Genomic DNA, 20,137 nt, shown 5'->3' with positions numbered 1-20,137 from the left:
TGTCTTGGATCTACACTTGTACCATTGCATTCTATCTAACCCTTGTAGGTACTTGGATAAGCTCAAATTCATGAGATTGCAACTCACTCACATCTTGAGCAATCTCTACATCACCAAGTCTCTACAATATGGTGGTTAAAGACAAGGAAGCATCAAACCTTTCAACATATCCTTTGACAAATTCTATATATCAAATTTCATTTGGTATCAAATTTCATGATTGTCACTTTGGATACACAAGTGATCTTCCTTGCAAGACTAACCCATGAAGGTAGATGAACTCAAACTACAAGTGGTGCTCCCAACTCATAGATGAGCTACGTCAACCTTGAGCATCCCACACAAGTTCAACTACATGATCAAGATCAACACCACCACCCAAGGTATGTTATTCCATCTTAGAGAATCTTTACCCCAAGTCATGGGTCAAAGTAGCTCAACAAGATGTGAATACACCAAAATGCTTAAACAAAAAATGGAAACCCCATTTTGAGCTTAAACAATGAGTATGACCTACGATCAAGTGTTCACACTTGACTCCTCAGTCAATATACTCTAACATAGGTGACTGTCGCCGACCAATTCTAGATGAAGTTCTCTAGTGTTTTTCTGTGTTCATGCATTTGTCTCTTGTTTGTTTGTTTCCCTTTTAAAAAACTTCATATAGATTTCTTTTCTTTTACTCTGCTTTGTTCTGCATTCCCTGCATCCAATTCATTGCAAATCCTTCAGTTAATTCCTTGCAAATCTTTGTGAGATCTTATTTGCCTAAGTGAGCTGAGATGACAATTGTTTTCTCTCTCAGTTGAATTTGTCCTTACTAGTTTGTCTCCTTCGGCTATACCGAAACAACTCAGTGCCATCGAAGAGAAAAACTCGGTGTGACCGACTTAACTGCTGAGAAAACACTTTGCCATTTGCATCCTGCATATTTGTTCTAGCTCCACTCGATGATTCTTGTCCTCTACCAGCATCTTATTCTACATGTTGCTTTGTAATGTGACTCAAGGACCAAACCTACTGACTCATGCTCCAGAAGACCCCTTCTTGGAAATTGATGTCAAAGGGGGAGAGAGAGAGGACATCAAATCTTATCACATATGAGAGAATGCATTCCATAAGCTTCTCGAGATGCTTTTATCCATAGAGGAGAGAAGTCACATGTCTTCAAGAGGGGAGAGACATGTTAGTATGTGTTAAGTGTGTTATGTTTGTTTTTGCTCTGACTTTCTTTTGCCCTATCTTCTCCCATCATCCAATATAAGATTCAGGGGGAGAAAGACAGTTAAGAGAAGGAAATCTTCGAAATCATTGCATATCTTTACTCTTTGGGGACATTTGTATATCCGATAGAGTACCTAGTACTCACTCTCTACATGTCATCCTAATCTTGGTATTCTTGTGGTTTATCAAATTGCTTTGTCCTATAGGTGTTCGTCTATTATCTAACCTTGTTTACTTAGGTTCATCTCTTCCAAATCTACCTCAAGACCACAAGGTAAGTATATGCATCACATCCATCTGCATGATGATTTCTTGCTATTGTACATATTGTTTGCAAGAAGAAATCATGAACATGGGGGTACATTTCCTATATTCACATCATTTACTCTGATGCATGTAGCCAAGATACATGTAACTCATTCCTTGCTCTATCATGATTATGCATTCACATGATTGCATACATGTAGGGGGAGCCTATGCATGTTACGTGTCTTTCCAAAGCTTTACTTGTTGTTCTTCATATCTTTATCTAAAGCTTTGATGTATGTGGTCATCAATTACCAAAAAGGGGGAGATTGAAAGCACATGTGCTCCCTGGGTGATTTTGGTAATTAATGTCAACACATCTCTTGTTGGATAAATATTTTTATCTAGCATATTTCAGAAAGTTCAACAAAGGCGTGGCATGGACAAGAGGATGTGGAACCCCTTCAAGATGCTGAGGACAAACATTGGCAAAAGCTCAAGACTCTACATTTTCATTTTAGTGGTCCAAGATCACATTGAGTCCATAGGAAAAGCCAATACTATTAAAAGGGGATGAGGTGTTGCTCAATGACTTGCTTGCTCCAAGTGCTTAGTGATATGCTCCAAAGCCCTCAACCACTTTCTCATTTCCACAGTTGTCCCAAACCTAAAGTCAAAATCGACCCCACCGATTTGATCTATCCAGCGCCACCGAGTTCACTTGACACAACCACTGCCAGAAGCGCTATTCAGTTCGGTCTCACCGATAGTTTCTCAGTCTCACCGAGATGGGCTTGCAAACTCTCTGTTGCCTGTTGCAATTATCTTGGTCCCACCAAGATATGCAATCGGTCCCACCGAGTTTGCTTCACTAACTCTCTCTTTGCTCATTAACAAAATCGGTCTCACCGAGTTTGTGTAATCGGTCAAACCGAGTTGAGGTTTTACCCTAACCCTAGCACATCGGTCCCACCGAGTTGATCATATGGGTCGCATCGAAAACTCTAACATTCACATTTTGAACCATATTGGTCTGACCGAGTTTCTCGATTCGGTCCCACCGAGTTTGGTGAATTGTGTGTAACGGCTAGATTTCTTATGGAGGCTATATATACCCCTCCACCCATCCTCCATTTGTGGAGAGAGCCATTAGAATGTGCCTACACTTCCAACATTCATTTTCTGAGAGAGAACCACCTACTCATGTGTTGAGACCAAGATATTCCATCCTACCACAAGAATCTTGATCTCTAGCCTTCCCCAAGTTGCTTTCCACTCAAATCATATTTCAACCATATCCAAATCTATGAGAGAGAGTTGAGTGTTGGGGGGACTATCATTTGAAGCACAAGAGCAAGGAGTTCATCATCAACACACGATCTATTACCTTTTGGAGAGTGGTGTCTCCTAGATTGGTTAGGTGTCACTTGGGAGCCTCCGTCAAGATTGTGGAGTTGAACCAAGGAGTTTGTAAGGGCAAGGAGATCACCTACTTCTTGAAGATCTACCCAAGTGAGGCAAGTCCTTCGTGGGCGATGGCCATGGTTGATAGACAAGGTTGCTTCTTCGTGCACCCTTCGTGGGTGGAGCCCTCCATGGACTTGCGCTACCGTTACCCTTCGTGGGTTGAAGTCTCCATCAGAACCACGCCAAAAATCTCCGTGTCTCCAATTGCATTTGCACACTCCGATCCCATCCCTTTACTTTCTTGCAAGTTGCGTGCTTTACATTCTGTTTCTCATATACTCTTGCCATGCTTGCTTGAAATGTATTGGGAATGTTTAAACTTGAGCTAAAACTCCACCTTAACTTAAGGAAATAAAAAACTAGTACCTTTCTTTATTGAGGGTCTAATCTCCCCCCTCTAGACACCTCTTCTTGATCCTTTCACTTTGTCATCATATAAGCAGGACTATCATGAGTACTTATCTTACATATCTTCAAATTGCCTTCAGCAGCAACATTTTGAATATAGTGAAACCTGATATCAATGTACTTTGTTCTCTCATGATACATTGGATTCATTGTAAGATATATGGCACTTGGACTGTCAGAAAATACGGTAGGGCAAGATGAATCTCCACAAAGCTCAGTGTACAAACTTCTCAACCAGATAACTTCTTTGCATGCCACAGAAATAGCCATATACTCGACATCGGTAGTGGAACACCCACAATATACTACAAAGTTGCTCTCCAACTCACGGCACAACCACCAATGGTGAAAACATAACCCGTGAGTGATCTTCTCTTATCCAAATCACCAGCAAAATCAGAATCAACAAAACCAACAAGTCCATCTCTAGTTTTCCCAAACTGTAAATAACATTAGAAGTAACTCACAGGTATCTGAAAATCCACGGAACTGCTTTCCAATGCTCTTTTCCAGGATTAGCCATATATCTACTGACAACACTCAATGCATATGATAAGTCAGGACGAGAACAAACCATGGCATACATAAGTGAACCAACTGCACTCGAACAGGGAACTCTAGACATGTACTCAATATCTGCATCTAACTTAGGACATAAAGCTGATGAGAATTTGAAGTGTGCAAGTAACGGAGTACTCACCGGCTTGGCATTATGCATATTAAAATGACGAAGAACATTATCAATATATCCCTTCTGACTTAGATATACTTTTCCAAACGGTCTATCTCTAGTTATTTCCATGCCAAGAATTTTCTTTGTTGCACCCAAATCCTTCATCTCAAATTCATTACTGAATTTCTTCCTTAGTTCATAAATCTCTTACATACTCCTTGCAGCAATTAGCATATAACCAACATAAAGGAGCAAATAAATAGTTGAACGTTTGACAATTTTCAAACAAACACAACTATCATAAATAGACCTTTTGAAACCTTGAGAGAGCATAAAAGTGTCAAATCTCTTGGACCACTATCTAGGAGATTGCTTCAATCCATAAAGAGATTTCTTTAACTTACAGGCAAGACTTTCTTTTCCAGGAATAACAAAACCTTCAGGTTGTTCGATATAAATATCATCTTCTAATTATCCATGTAAAAATGCAGTTTTAACATCCAATTGTTCAAGCTCAAAATCATGCATGGCAACAATACTAAGTAAAGTGCAAATAGAGCTATGCTTCACAATAGGAGAAAAGACTTTGTTATAGTGAATACCTAGAATCTGACTATAACCTTTAGCAACTAACCTTGCTTTATATGTTGTCTCATTATTAGGAGAAACACCTTCTTTCCTCTTGAAACCCCACTTGCATCGAATAGGTTTCTTCTCTCTAGGTAATTTTACTAAATCCCAAGTGCCATTCTTTTCAAGTAATTCCATCTCATCATGCATAGCAGGCATCCACTTATTACTATCACCAGAAATAATAGCCTCAGAATATGAAGAAGGCTCAACATTACCTTCAATTTCTTCTGCAACAGATAAATCAAAAGAAACAATACTGCACTCTTCATTTAACCTGTCAGGTTTATTAATACCCGTCTAACTCTGTCACATGCGAGATTCCAACTGGGTGGAACAATATGCTGATTTGGAGTAGGAGTGACATGTTCATCATCAATGACGGGTTCATCATGTCCATCAACATTTTCATTACCAGATGTATCACCTGAATCAATAACATGCTCCACCTGAATAGTAGGCTACTGAACAATAGGCTGTTCTTCACTCTCAACAGGAACATTAGTAGATGAAACATCATGTAACATAGCAGATTCATTAAACATAACATTTCTGCTAATAACAACCTTCTCGGTTTCAGGATTCCACAATTTAAAACCTTTAACACCAGATTTATTACCAAGAAAGATGCACTTAACAGCCCTAGGCTCCAACTTTCCATTATCAACATCAGAATAAGCAGTGCAACCAAAAACTCTCAACTATGAATAATCAGTAGGTGAACCAGACCATACCGCAATTGGGGTTTTCTTATTAAGAGCAATAGATGGTGAACGATTAATGAGATAACAAGCAGTGGAAGCGGCCTCAGCCCAAAAACGCCTATGCAAACCTGCATTGGATAACATGCAATGGGCTCTGGAAATAATGGCCCTATTCATACGCTCAGCAACACCATTTTGGTGAGGAGCATAAGGAACGATGTAATTTCTGACAATGCCTTCAGACTTGCAATAATTCTTAAATTGCTTAGAACAGAATTCCATACCATTATCAGTGCAAAATATCTTTACCTTCTTTTCATTTTTCCTTTCAATCGTAATCTTCCACTCCTTAAAAGCTGAGAATGCTTCATGTTTATGCTTCAAGAAATAAGGCCATAATCTTCTCGAATAATCATCAATAATAGTCAACATGTAACTAGCAGCACCTAATGACTTCTTGCGAGATGGTCCCCATAAATCAAAATGCACATAATCAAGAATACCTTCGGTTGATGAGTCAAAGTGTTGAACTTCACCCTCTTATGTTTGCCGAACATACAATGCTCACAAAATTTCAATTTACCAGGTTCATATCCATGGAGAAGACCTCTCTTATTTAACTCTGCTAAACCAAGCACACTCATATGTCCAAGACGTATATGCCAAAGGTTAGCAACATCACAATCATAATTTTTTGTAAAAACCGGAGTAGCGTTACTTGAAACGGTATAACCTTGAAGGTAATAAAGACCATTGGTCGAACTTAAGTCTCCTTTCATCACAATAAGGGAACCTTTGGTGACTTTCAAAACACTATCTCCACCTGAATACTTGTACCCCTTTGCATCAAGGGCACTAACAAAGATAAGATTTCTCTTCATCTTCGAAATATACCGAACATCTACCAAAGTTCTGATTGTGCCATCAAACATCTTGATTCGAACGGGACCTATGCCTTCAATCTTGCATGGTGAATTATCAAAACCCAAAACAGAACCAGCAGAAGTAATGGAATCAAAAGTATTAAACCAATATCTATGTGGACACATATGAAAAGTGCATGCAGTGTCAAGTACCCACTCATCATTGGTCTCAGCACATCCAAAAATAATGACAAGAGCATCATCGGAACTATCATCACGAGCAACGTTAGCAAAATTTTCACCTTGTTTGTTACCTTTCCTCTTTTCCTTGTTCTGCAACTTGAAGCACTCAAAGATGTCATGCCCGTCTCTCTTGCAATACCTGCAATACTTCTTGTCTCTAGATTGCGACCGGCCCCTATAGCCGTTTTTACTTTTGCCTCTGTTTCCATTATAGGAGTTCTTCTCCTTTGTCCTTCCATGAATAAATAATCCCTCCTCTTGGGATGAACTTGAACCATCATGAGGCACCATTAATTTCATCTTCTCCTTAGAGTTTAAAGGTTCATAAAGGTCATTAAGTGTGAGAGTATCACGACTGTATAATATGGTGTCTCTAAAATTGGTATAAGAACTTGGTAGTGAATAAAGTAACATTAAAGCAGTATTTTCCTCTTCATACTTAAGCTCCATTGCAGCTAGATCAGATATGATATCTTTAAATTCTGAAATATGATTCAAAACATTACCTCCCTCTGGTAACCTGTGTAGGAATAATTTTTGCTTCAGATGCATCTTGCTGGTGAGATCTTTAGTCATGCAAATCCCTTCCAGCTTTAACCATAGAGTGGCGGAAGTTTTCTCGCTCATAACTTCCTGCAAAATATTATTATGCAAATGGAGTTGAATTTTTGACAAAGCCTTACAATCAATTCTTTTCTCCTCATCAGTCTAGTCCTGAATTCAGTTCTTCCCCAAACTATCTAGTGCTTCATCATAGTCAGTCTGTGCCAACAGCGCCCGCATCTTGACTTGCCATAGAGTAAACCTTGTGTCACGGTCTAGCAGCGGAAGGTCATACTTCATGGATGCCATGAATCGATAAAACTGTGTACACAAAGAAGTACAAGCCAGTAGAAAATTATTTAACGGAATTTAATATGCGGACCAAATAAAACAGAGTAAATAGCATCTGGTAGTATTAGACAGTGGACGTGGCAATTGATGATCTAGTACTCAATTAGTACTAGCCTTTGTAAAGTACTAGTGCAAGTACTACTGGATTTGATTAGTCTTCACGTGAACTCCAGCAACAATCAGTACATAGTCGATGTGCACCACTAGTACTTGATGTTATCTGCCTCGGGACTTGGAGCAAGTAGCAGCAACTCTGTTGCGCGGCTGTAATGGACGGGAAACAGCAGAGGAACTCGGCGGATCAGACAAGCACGACTGCAACTTGGATGATATAAGCACGTACGGACGGAACTCCTGTCGGACTCAGGGACGTCTAGTAGCAGTAGCAGAAATCGATCTGCCCTCGGAATGACAGGTCGCCAGAGACGCCTGCCAGCGGAGAACAAACCCTAATCCTCTCATCTCAAATCTTGTATATGCTGAAACTTGGCTCTATATACCACTTGTTAGATAAAACGAGATAAACAAGACATGGAAGCACATGGATTTTTATGTGGAAACCCTTGCGGGAGAAAACCACGGACGCACAAAGGCGCAATCACTATGAGGGGGAGTATTACAAGCACGAGACGATAGACCGTCTTAGGTGCGATTACATGGGTATATATGAGGGCAATACACAAGAGTCCTTGGATGATAAGTAAACGAGTTTTACTTGTACGTGTCGATGTCAACGCAAAGGCCCACACCGGTTGTACTACGTCTAGTCCAACACGGTATAATTTGGATCACAATTTAACAGTACTCCTATATATCAACTCATAGCAACATTTCTCGCCTGCGTGCTCGCGCTAGCCGCACCTCGCTTGCTGCTTCCTCAACTGCCATCTTTAAACTAGTACCTCCCAATTAAGCCCGAGGAGCCGAAAAAGCCTGGTGCCGCATTGGGAACTATGCAATATGGATCTGGATGTAAAGTACTACTCTGTAGCTCCAAACTCTATAAAAAAATCATCTTGATGTGATTTTTTTGTTTTGAAATGGAGGCAAAAGCTTTGCCTCATCTCATTCATAAAGAAGGAAGGACCAACAAACAAAGTTCAACGAGATCCATTACACCTCCACAAATGGAAAATAAAAATCCTAGTCTCGCTATATCAAAGAACTCAAATGTTTTGCCCCCGCAGTAACCATCGCTGATAAACAGGCTGCTAGTGTGCGCATGAGAGGAGCGGTTGAGTAGGCCAGCTACGCACTAGAATAGAACAGGGAGAGTATGCAGGTGTACTTTCCCTGCATTTATAGTACAATGATGGTTCTAGAGAACATCAGTACCCTCCACTTGCAACTGTAGCTCCTTGGCCTTGAGATTCAAGACTTCAAAACTAGTGCACTATAAAAGTATAGAGAAAGTACTACTACTGCAGTACTAGTAAATGACAACCGCAACATCACACTACCACTATGTGTGCCCGCATAACTTCCTTAACGAAGGGACGAGACCCTGCGGTTAAACTCTTATCTCCTCCTCGCCACCTTGAAGAGACCAAGGCAGTTTGTCGTTGCTGCCATGGATTTGCCAGGCAGTTCTCCTCCTCGTCGGGGTTGGGAGACCTTGGATGACGATCCTCTAGGAGAAATCGGACACCGCTCCAACTTCCTCACCACCGCAAGACTCGGTGCTTCCTACACCAACTTTTTTAAGACGGTGCATAAACATGCTTGGGAGAAGGCCATGCTTGTTGGTCTTCCATGCATCCTGGAGGAGAAGGTTATTCAATGGGACAATCCATTGAATAGACCACTGCAACATGGTCGTGGTTGCATGTTGACTCCGCTAGTGTTGCCAACATTGACAGGTAGTCGGATTTTTTTTCGATGAGCAGGTTAGTCATGGAGTTTGACCATTTAGTGTATATTCTAAATACAATACTTAGTTATTCCATCCCATAATTTCTTTGCTTCCCACCATCTTATATATAGGTTTGGGTTGGTCCAGTGGAGATTAGCTTGCATACCTCTGACTGCATGCCACCATCATTTTGCACAACATGCACAATAGTGCGATCGTTCATGTAGACCCCTTCTCCACAATTGGGATCGGACTTCCGGACTGGTTGGGCTTGAATACTATGATTATGCCTACCTGAGATTGAAGAAGATGGCAATTGCGGACCCGCTGCCAAAGCAACGCAGCTATGAAGATTGCTATCCCATCGTGGCGTTCGACATAAGGATTGCCATCATTAAAAATGGTCATAATGGCAGAGGCTGGCACATGTTAGCCACAACAGATTTGTACCCCTACACATTCAAAGGCGCTATGTGCCATGTAGGCCGCATCTTCGCGGTGACAAGCCAGGGGACTTGTTTCATCTGGATGCCATCCTATGGTCTGGGAGATAACAAACAAAATGCACAAACCATCATTTGCATCCCTAATGGTACTCCATTATTTTGCAAGGACCAGTCATCCCCCAATCAAAATAAGATCACTGATCCTGGATGCGCATTTGCATCCGTGATTCGGTCTAACTTGGAACCTTGTAGTTGACTCTGGCAGATTGGGATCAGTTATCTTAGCAGTCGTTACCCATGGTACCACTGATGTGCAACAAGCTCACATGATCTACCACGATCTGACCGTCACCATCTACCCAGGTATTCCATTTTCTCATTGATGTGTATTAGAGTAGTAGTATTTCTAGTTCTTTTCTTTTCTTGACTGGGACATGTTTACTACTAGTACAATTTAGTATTAGATTTTTTGACCCTCTCGTCTTTTCTTTCATTGTAGTACTAGTAGTGCTAGCACTACTACTAGTATGTCGTTGGATCATCGGGAGTAGTACTTTTTACCTAGGAGTACGCATATAGCTAGGCTCTTGAAGACTTGAACCCACTAGCTCCCACCATTTCTGTTTATGCATGTCTTACTATCTCATCCATGTAGCCAAGAGTGGCTATATATAATAAGTCGGTTATTGTACTTCCTCTACACTGGAGTAGTATTATAGTAGTACTTCTTGCTACACAATATTACTGAGCACCATATTTGAGGACAGCACTATCATGCATGGACCTTGACCATGTACGTCCCCATGTGTCCAGATCTGAGCTGCCGCGTGTACCAGATGAACGGAGGTGAGTTCGACCCCTGTGATGCTATGTGGGAGCCGAGGAACACTCGTGGAGAGTACTCGCTTTTCATTGGGGACAACTACCACATTATGAAGCAGATCCCACCTTTCGTGCATGACAATGAAGGCCTGTCGTTCATGAAGCATGGTTGTGTCTTCAATGCGCACCACCGGATGAATACCATGCTAGGACATGCTATCCATGATTTATGCCGCTTCAGATTGGATGAGGCTCCATTGTGTGGAACCGGAGTAGAAAGTTGCGACAATGATTCCCATTGCCCACCGCTATGGATCATGCCATCTATGAAGAACACCTAGGACTGGAACCTGGAGGAGGACACGGAGCCCATCTATAATGTGTAAGTGGAATATGGTAAATTGTGAATGGTACCGCTGTAAATATATGTAGAGTAGTCATGCACAAATTTATCACATGAAGTGGAGATGAACTTGTGTGGCATGTTGGCATTTGTCCTATAGAACTTATTACTAGTAAATGTGTTATGTGTGCGTGCAACTTGTGTGGCTGTTGCATGGGCTCCAACACGCTTTGTAACAAGAAGAAAAGGTGGCACGGCTTTGGCTATAGGTGACGTGGTGGCATCATACAGTAGCGGTTGTTTGCTATAGTAGTAGTACTAGGATGACAACTCGTACTCCTATAGATCTTGCACTTGGCACTTCGCCTCTTCGTGAGGTCCAACCATTCATACTCCTATAAACCTTGCGCTTCGCTCTTCACCTCTTCGGGAGTTCCAAAAATGATGATACTACAGTACAATTTGCTTTTGGCAATCTGACACCGAATGAACTATTACACGTCCACCACGAGGGCGAGGGCAAGGGAGAGGGCGATGTAGTCAAAACCCTCTCGTCCTGCAAGCCAACGTGTGTGTGGGCGAGGGAGAGGGCGTAGGCATACGTAGTAAGAAAGCTTCTCCTCGTCCTGTGAGCCACCGCGTGCGTGGATGATACGTCTCCAACGTATCTATAATTTTTGATTGTTCCATGATATTATATTATCAACCATGGATGTTTTATATGCATTTATATGCTATTTTATATGATTTTTGGGACTAACCTATTAACCTAGAGCCCAGTGCCAGTTTCTGTTTTTTCCTTGTTTTAGAGTATCGCAGAAAAGGAAAATCAAACACAGTCCAATTGACCAGAAACTTCACAGAACTTATTTTTGGAAGGAAAGCAACCTGATAGACTTGGAGTGCACGTCAGGAAAGAAACGAGGGAGCCACGATGTAAGGGGGCACGCCCACCCCCCTAGGGCGTGCCCTCCACCCTTGTGGGCACCTCGTGGCTCCCCTGACGTACCTCCTCCTCCTATATATACCCATATAACCTAAAACGATCGGGGAGCACAATAGATCGGGAGTTCCGCCGCCAGAAGCCTGCGTAGCCACCGAAAACCAATCTAGACCCGTTCCGGCACCCTGCCGGAGGGGGAATCCCTCTCCGATGGCCATCTTCATCATCCCGGTGCTCTCCATGGTGAGGAGGGAGTATTTCTCCCCCGGGGCTGAGGGTATGTACCAGTAGCTATGTGTTTGATCTCTCTCTCTCTCTCTCTCGTGTTCTTGAGGTGATACGATCGTGATGTATCGCGAGCTTTGCTATTATAGTTGGATCTTATGATTTTTTCTCCCCCCTCTACTCTCTTGTAATGGATTGAGTTTCCCTTGGAAGTTATCTTATCGGATTGAGTCTTTAAGGACTTAAGAACACTTGATGTATGTCTTGCCGTGCTTATCTGTGGTGACAATGGGATATCACGTGATCCACTTGATGTATGTTTTGGTGATCAACTTGCGGGTCCCGCTCATGAACCTATGCATAGGGGTTGGCACACGTTTTCATCTTGACTCTCCGGTAGAAAGTTTGGGGCACTCTTTGAGTTTCTATGTGTCGGTTGAATAGATTAATCTGAGATTTTGTGATGCATATTGTATAATCATACCCACGGATACTTGAGGTGACATTGGAGTATCTAGGTGACATTAGGGTTTTGGTTCATTTGTGTCTTAAGGTGTTATTCTAGTACGAACTCTAGGGCTGTTTGTGACACTTATAGGAATAGCCCAATGGATTGATTGGAAAGAATAACTTTGAGGTGGTTTCGTACCCTACCATAATCTCTCCGTTCGTTCTCCGCTATTAGTGACTTTGGAGTGACTCTTTGTTGCATGTTGAGGGATAGTTATGTGATCCAATTATGTTATTATTGTTGAGAGAACTTGCACTAGTGAAAGTATGAACCCTAGGCCTTGTTTCAACGCATTGCAATACTGTTTACGCTCACTTTTATCATTAGTTACCTTGCTGTTTTTATATTTTCAGATTATGAAAACCTTTATCTACCATCCATATACCACTTGTATCACCATCTCTTTGCCGAACTAGTACACCTATACAATTTACCATTGTATTGTGTGTGTTGGGGACACAAGAGACTGTTTGTTATTTGGTTAGAGGGTTGCTTGAGAGAGACCATCTTCATCCTACGCCTCCTACGGATTGATAAACCTTAGGTCATCCACTTGAGGGAAATTTGCTACTGTCCTACGAACCTCTGCACTTGGAGGCCCAACAATGTCTACAAGAAGAAGGTTGTGTAGTAGACATCAAGCTCTTTTCTGGCGCCGTTGCCGGGGAGGTTAGTGCTTGAAGGTATATCTTTAGATCTTGCAATCGAATCTTTTTGTTTCTTGTTTTAGCACTAGTTTAGTTTATAAAAGAAAACTACAAAATAAATATGGAATTGAGTTTTCCTCATATGCTTCACCTTTTTAATATCATTCGTGAGTATGATGGAAAGGAAAACTGTGCCAAAGTGTTAGAAGAAGAATGCATTAAAATGTTTGGCACTAAATCTTTGAATGATGAGCATGATTGCAATGTTGTTAGTATGAACTCCTTGAATATCCATAGTACTAATGATGATTGCACTAGTTATGATGAAAATGTCTCCTATAAACATGTCAATTTTTGTGGAGTGCATTGGGTTTGCAAGTACACACCAAATAGGGAAGATAGATATTGCAAGAAGCATAAGCATTTAGAAACTAAATGGTTGCAAGAAAGGCTAGAAGTTTGTGCTGAAAATTTAAATTTTCTTAGCCGTACTTGTGAACTTTGCAATGAACATGATCAATTCAGTACCCAATGCAAATTGTTTCATGATCGTATCGTGTCCAAAAATTGTGATGACTTGATTTCTCTTGCACATCATAATGAACTTAGTTTGCTCTTGGGTTATGAAGAAATGAAACGTATAACTAAGGTTATTCCAGAATTTGCCCTTTATAGAGTTCTTAATTTTGATCTAGAAGAAATTTATCTGTATTGTGCGGTGAATTGCAATGAAAATCCTTATATTGCCAATTACATAAAGAAAAGAAAACAAATAGAAGATGAAGAGAATACTAATGAAAGGGAAGAGACTTCCCAATATCCTTCTATTATTTCTTATGATGAACCAGGTAACGAGGAGGAGACTCCTATTCAACCAATCTCATTAATAAGGAGCTCCAAAAAGAGGATTGAACCCACACATTATGTGGTGAAGAAGAAGAAAAGAAAAAGGAATAGAGTTAAAAAAAGATATCTCTCCCAAATAATGCTCCTCCTATTACTGATGTGCCTCATGAAAATATAATTGTGGAAAATGATGCACTTGATGATGATCTCGTTATGCCTATTGCTTGTTGTGATGATTATGATTGGGAAGATAATGATACTTCTTGTGATCTTGAAAATCTTTTTGGCACTTGTTTGGAAGAATATGATAATTGCTATACTATTGGTGCTATCCATACTATTAATGATGAGAGTGATTATGCTTAGGATATGAAAAGGCCAAAGCTTTGGGATGCTATGTTTGATGAAGATGATGTTTTTGAGAATATATTTGCTGCAATTAGTGTTTGTCCCAAGCTTGGGGATGCTACGTTTAATGAAGATGATATTTTTAGTCTCCCAAGTTTTGTTATGCAAATTTATAATGATGATAGCATGCCTCCTACTTATGTTGATTATACTTATGAAAGTGGATTTGGAGAGGTCATGACTTTATTTAGTAATGATTCCACTATCTTGGAAGAGGTTTCAATTGATTATGATGAGAACAAAGTTGCTACTTATGATGATTATTGTGATGAAACATATGTTATAAAAAGTAGTGATGATTATATTTATAAAACTTGTCATGATTATGATTACCCCTTTTCTAAACATCACTCTTTTAATGTGGAAACATTTTATAGTATTCAAGTCTCTTATGATACTCCCACTATTCCGAATGAGAAGAATTTTGCTTATGTGGAGAATAGTAAATTTTCTATGCTTGTAGATCATGAAAATAATGCTTTAGGTGCTGGTTATATTGTTGAATTCATTCATGATGCTACTTAAAATTATTATGAGGGAGTAATATATGCTTGTAGGAATTGCAATAATATCAAGTTTCCTCTCTATGTGCTTAAAGTTTTGAAGTTATGGTTGTTTTACCTTCCTATGCAAGTTGATTCTTGTTCCCATAAGTTTTTTGCTCCCAAAATCCCTATGCATAGGAAGTGGGTTAGACTTAAATGTGCTAGTAATATTCTTCAAGATGCTCTCTTTATGTTACAATTCTTATCTTTTATGTCAACATCATTGAAATCATCATGCCTAGCTAGGGGCGTTAAACGATAGCGCTTGTTGGGAGGCAACCCAAATTTATTTTTGTTCCTTGCCTTTTGCTCCTGTTTAGTAATAAATAATTCATTTATCCTTCATTTAGATGTGTTTTTATGTTTTAATTAGTGTTTGTGCCAAGTAGAACCTTTGGGAAGACTTGGGGAAAGTCTTTGCGATCATGCTGTAAAAAACAGAAACTTTAGCGCTCACGATAATTGCTGCCATTTTTTATTGGAGAGTGATATTTAGTTAATTATTTTTGCAGATGATTAATAGATAAATTTCTCACGTACAGAAATTTATTTTAGAATTTTTGGGGTTCCATATCTTGCATTAGCTACAGACTGTTTTGTTTTTTGATAGATTCTGTTTTCCGTGTGTTGTTTGCTTATTTTGATGAATCTATGGCTAGTAAAATAGTTTATAAACCATAGAGAAATTGGAATACAGTAGGTTTAACACCAATAGAAATAAAGAATGAGTTCATTACAGTATATTGAAGTGGTGTTTTGTTTTCTTTCGCTAACGGAGATCATGAGTTTTCTACTTTAAGTTTTGTGTTGTGAAGTTTTCAAGTTTTGGGTAAAGATTCGATGGACTATGGAATAAGGAGTGGCCAGAGCCTAATATTGGGGATGACCAAGGCACCCCAAGGTAATATTCAAGGACAACCAAGAGCCTAAGCTTGGGGATGCCCCGGATGGCATCCCCTCTTTCGTCTTCGTTCATCGGTAACTTTACTTGAAGCTATATTTTTATTCACCACATGATATGTGTTTTGCTTGGAGCGTCATTTTTTTTATTTTTTTTTCTTGCTGCTTGAATAAAATACCAAGATCTTAAATTATTAAATGTTATAGAGTCTTCATATAGTTGCATAATTATTCGACTACTCATTGATCTCCACTTATATCTTTCGGAGTAGTTTGTTGTTGCTCTAGTGCTTCACTTATATCTTTTTAGAGCACGGTGGTGGTTTTATTTTGTAGAAATAGATGAACTCTCATGCTTAACTTATATTATTTTGAGAGTCCTAAACAGAATGGTAATTTGCTTTGGTTATGAATTTAGTCCTAATATGATGGGCATCCAAGAGGGATATAATAAAAACTTTCATATAGAGTGCATTGAATACTAAGAGAAATTTGATACTTGATAATTCTTTTGAGATATGGAGATGGTGATATTAGAGTCATGCTAGTTGAGTAGTTGTGAATTTGAGAAATACTTTTGTTGAAGTTTGTGATTCCCGTAGCATGCACGTATGGTGAACCGTTATGTTAAGAAGTCGGAGCATGATGTATTTATTTATTGTCTTCCTTATGAGTGGCGGTCGGGGACGAGCGATGGTCTTTTCCTACCAATCTATCCCCCTAGGAGCATGCGCGTAGTACTTTGTTCCGATAACTAATAGATTTTTGCAATAAGTATGTGAGTTCTTTATGACTAATGTTGAGTCCATGGATTATACACACTCTCACCCTTCCACCATTGCTAGCCTCTCTAGTACCGCGCAACTTTCGTCGGTACCATAAACCCACCATATACCTTCCTCAAAACAGCCACCATACCTACCTATTATGGCATTTCCATAGCCATTCCGAGATATATTGCCATGCAACATTCCACCGTTCCGTTTATTATGACACGCTTCATTATTGTCATATTGCTTTGCATGATCATGTAGTTGACATCGTATTTGTGGCTAAGACACCGTTCATAATTCTTTCATACATGTCACTCATGAGTCATTGCACATCTCGGTACACCGCCGGAGGCATTCATATAGAGTCATATCTTGTTTTAAGTATCGAGTTGTAATTCTTGAGTTGTAAGAAAATAAAAGTGTGATGATCATCATTATTAGAGCATTGTCCCAAGTCGGGATGAGACTCCGGACGAAAAAAAGAGGCCAAAGAAGCCCAAATAAAAAAAGAGGCCATAAAAAAGAGAAGGCCCAAATAAAAAAATAAAAAAATGAGATAAAAAGAGAGAAGGGACAATGCTACTATCCTTTTACCACACTTGTGCTTCAAAGTAGCACCATAATCTTCATGATAGAGAGTCTCCTATGTTGTCACTTTCATATACTAGTGGGAATCTTTCATTATAGAACTTGGCTTGTATATTCCAATGATGGGCTTCCTCAAAATGCCCTAGGTCTTCATGAGCAAGCAAGTTGGATGCACACCCACTTAGTTTCTTTTTGAGCTTTCATACACTTATAGCTCTAGTGCATCCGTTGCATGGCAATCCCTACTCACTCAAATTGATATCTATTGATGGGCATCTCCATAGCCCGTTGATACGCCTAGTTGATGTGATACTATCTTCTCCTTCTTGTCTTCTCCACAACCACCATTCTATTCCACCTATAGTGCTATGTCCATGGCTCACGCTCATGTATTGCGTGAAGATTGAAAAAGTTTGAGAACATCAAAAGTATGAAACAATTGCTTGGCTTGTCATCGGGGTTGTGCATGATTTAAATATTTTGTGTGGTGAAGATGGAGCATAGCCAGACTATATGATTTTGTAGGGATAGCTTTCTTTGCCCATGTTATTTTGAGAAGACATAATTGCTTTTGTTAGTATGCTTGAAGTATTATTATTTTCATGTCAATATTAAACTTTTGTCTTGAATCTTATGGATCTGAATATTCTTGCCACAATAAAGAGAATTACATGGATAAATATGTTAGGTAGCATCCCACATCAAAAATTATGTTTTTATCATTTACCTACTTGAGGACGAGCAGGAATTAAGCTTGGGGATGCTGATACGTCTCCAACGTATCTATAATTTCTGATTGTTCCATGCTATTATATTATCAACCTTGGATGTTTTATATGCATTTATATGCTATTTTATATGATTTTTGTGACTAACCTATTAACCTAGAGCCCAGTGCCAGTTTCTGTTTTTTCCTTGTTTTAGAGTATCGCAGAAAATGAAAATCAAACGGAGTCCAATTGACCTGAAACTTCACGGAACTTATTTTTGGAAGGAAAGCAACATGATAGACTTGAAGTGCACGTCAGGAAAGAAACAAGGGAGGCACGAGGTAGGGGGCGCGCCCACCCCCCTAGGGCGCGCCCTCCACCCTCGTGGGCCCCTCGTGGCTCCCCTGACGTACCTCTTCCTCCTATATATACCCATATACCCTAAAACGATCGGGGAGCACAATAGATCGGGAGTTCCGCCGCCAGAAGCCTCCATAGCCACCGAAAACCAATCTAGACCCGTTCCGGCACCCTGCCGAAGGGGGAATCCCTCTCGGCCATCTTCATCATCCCGGTGCTCTCGATGGCGAGGAGGGTGTAGTTCTCCCTCGGGGCTGAGGGTATGTACCAGTAGCTATGTGTTTTATCTCTCTCTCTCGTGTTCTTGAGGTGATACGATCTTGATGTATCGCGAGCTTTGCTATTATAGTTGGATCTTATGATGTTTTCTCCCCCCTCTACTCTCTTGTAATGGATTGAGTTTTCCATTTGAAGTTATCTTATCGGATTGAGTCTTTCAGGACTTGAGAACACTTGATGTATGTCTTGTCGTGCTTATCTGTGGTGACAATGGGATATCACGTGATCCACATGATGTATGTTTTGGTGATCAACTTGCGGGTTCCGCTCATGAACCTATGCATAGGGGTTGTCATAGTTTTCGTGTTGACTCTCCGGTAGAAACTTTGGGGCACTCTTTGAGGTTCTATGTGTTGGTTGACAAGATGAATCTGAAATTTTGTGATGCATATCGTATAATCATACACACGGATACTTGAGGTGACATTGGAGTATCTGGGTGACATTAGGGTTTTGGTTGATTTGGTGTTATTCTAGTACGAACTCTAGGGCTGTCTGTGACACTTATAGGAATGGCCCAACGGATTGATTGGAAAGAATAACTTTGAGGTGGTTTCGTACCCTACCATAATGTCTTCGTTTCTTCTCTGCTATTAATGACTTTGTAGTGACTCTTTGTTGCATGCTGAGGGATAGTTATGTGATCCAATTATGTTATTCTTGTTGAGGGAACTTGCACTAGTGAAAGTATGAACCCTAGGCCTTGTTTCAACGCATTGCAATACCGTTTACGCTAAATTTTATCATTAGTTACCTTTCTGTTTTTATATTTTCAGATTACAAAAACCTTTATCTACCATCCATATACCACTTGTGTCACCATCTATGCTAATTACGGTCACTATATAGTTTTGTGATGATTATATGGTGACTAGCTCACCGTAGAGCACCGCATTGCACCCTACTGACTGGCCACATAGTCGACGTGGCACTTTGTTGACAAGTTAAATTAGCACCTAGTTTCTGGGTCCCACCTGTCAGTTGCCAGAGCATAGAAATAAGTTAAACAAAACTTTACGCAAGCGTAACATGAGTCCAACCCTTGCGTGCGAACCACCCTGGCTGTGTATGTGAGTGCATGCACGTGTAGGTTGAGCACTTGAGCGTGAGTGTGTGTGTTGTGTGTTGTGTTGTGTGCTGCATGAATGTGTGAGTGTTGCATGTGTGCATGTGTATGTGTGAGTGTAGCATGCATGCATGCGTGCATGAGGCTTCTACTCCCTCCCATTGACATGTTCATATTTCAAGCTTCATTAAAACGTTGCATGCAAGAATTAAGAGAAAACTCACCATTGCATGTAAAAGTTCTAGTCTTTTGTTGTTCATGCATGCACGCATGCATTACAATTAATACGTTCGTAAACATAATTTTCTTGAGGAAAACGAGCCCATTATTGAGTACTTTTGGAAAAATTCTTCGGGCACTCATCATCTACTACTACCTTGGTTGCTGATTTTTTTGGCCTCTATATAAACCGGAAGGAAGGAGCAGGTCATACTAGTAGTACTCCTACATAATTGGCGATGGGTGCCTTGGCCACTAGTTCTTGTTGTTGGACAGGATGAGCGTAGAGGAATAGATAGATA

This window comes from Triticum urartu, chromosome 7A, assembly GCF_056163025.1.
Source record: "Triticum urartu cultivar PI428250 chromosome 7A, HENAU_Tu73, whole genome shotgun sequence".
Classification (NCBI taxonomy): Eukaryota; Viridiplantae; Streptophyta; class Magnoliopsida; order Poales; family Poaceae; genus Triticum; species Triticum urartu.
This window is presented reverse-complemented; position numbering follows the sequence as displayed.